Source organism: Ixodes scapularis, unplaced genomic scaffold, assembly GCF_016920785.2.
Source record: "Ixodes scapularis isolate PalLabHiFi unplaced genomic scaffold, ASM1692078v2 ptg000317l_1__unscaffolded, whole genome shotgun sequence".
In the NCBI taxonomy this organism is placed as follows: domain Eukaryota; kingdom Metazoa; phylum Arthropoda; class Arachnida; order Ixodida; family Ixodidae; genus Ixodes; species Ixodes scapularis.
In genome coordinates this window covers 798,601-800,000 of record NW_024609960.1, presented here as the reverse complement: position 1 = coordinate 800,000, position 1,400 = coordinate 798,601, and the positions used below count along the sequence as shown (strand labels likewise).

Below are 1,400 nucleotides of genomic sequence, written 5' to 3'. Positions count from 1 at the left end.
CCCTCTAAGAAGGGTGCAAGGTGCAGAGAACCACGCACCTATTTAATAGGCTAGAGTCTCGTTCGTTATCGGGATTAACCAGACAAATCGCTCCACCAACTAAGAACGGCCATGCACCACCATCCACCGAATCAAGAAAGAGCTCTCAATCTGTCAATCCTCCCAGTGTCCGGGCCGGGTAAGTTTTCCCGTGTTGAGTCAAATTAAGCCGCAGGCTCCACTCCTGGTGGTGCCCTTCCGTCAATTCCTTTAAGTTTCAGCTTTGCAACCATACTTCCCCCGGAACCCAAATACTTTGGTTTCCCGGAAGCTCCCCGCCGAGTCATTTGAGTAACTCAGGCGGATCGCTGGTTGGCATCGTTTATGGTTAGAACTAGGGCGGTATCGGATCGCCTTCGAACCTCTAACTTTCGTTCTTGATCAATGAAAACATTCTTGGCAAATGCTTTCGCAGTAGTTCGTCTTGCGACGGTTCAAGAATTTCACCTCTAGCGCCGCAATACGAATGCCCCCGTCTCTCCCTCTTAATCATTATCCTGTATTCCAAAAACCAACAGAACAGAAACAGGATCTTGTTCTATTATTCCATGCACTGTTATTCAGGCGAATCGCCTGCGTTGAGCACTCTAATTTTTTCAAAGTAAACGCACCGGCCAAAGCAAGGCACCTGATGAAGGGAACCAAGCCACGACAGGCATGATGTTCAGCACGGGCCGTAACGTGGTGTCCACGCACTTCCCGCCTGTAACTGAGATCCAACTACGAGCTTTTTAACCGCAGCAACTTTAGTATACGCTATTGGAGCTGGAATTACCGCGGCTGCTGGCACCAGACTTGCCCTCCAATGGATCCTCGTTAAAGGATTTAGAGTGTACTCATTTCAATTACGGGGCCTCAAAAGAGTCCCGTATTGTTATTTTTCGTCACTACCTCCCCGTGCCGGGAGTGGGTAATTTGCGCGCCTGCTGCCTTCCTTGGATGTGGTAGCCGTTTCTCAGGCTCCCTCTCCGGAATCGAACCCTGATTCTCCGTTACCCGTAACAACCATGGTAGGCGCATAACCTACCATCGACAGTTGATAAGGCAGACACTTGAAAGAAACGTCGCCGGCTCGTGGCCGTGCGATCAGCACAAAGTTATCCAGAGTCACCACACAAAACGGACCGAAGCCCGATTGATCTTGGTCTAATAAAAGCACCCGTCGCCCCGAGGGGCTTCGGGCTCACTGCATGTATTAGCTCTAGAATTGCCACAGTTATCCAAGTAGGAAGAAACGATCTAAGGAACCATAACTGATTTATAGAGCCATTCGTGGTTTCGCCTTGTTTCGGCATGTACTTAGACATGCATGGCTTAATCTTTGAGACAAGCATATGACTACTGGCAGGATCAACCAGGTA

General features: G+C 49.4%; 1 non-coding gene across 1 annotated transcript in view; it reads right to left on the bottom strand.

Annotated features, from left to right (window-relative positions):
* Positions 1–1,400, bottom strand: part of LOC120850378 — a 1,816-nt gene extending 416 nt beyond the window's left edge. Inside the window, exon 1 of the ribosomal RNA XR_005718127.1 lies at positions 1–1,400. This exon is cut by the window's left edge and continues 416 nt beyond it. This is a non-coding gene — a ribosomal RNA (small subunit ribosomal RNA).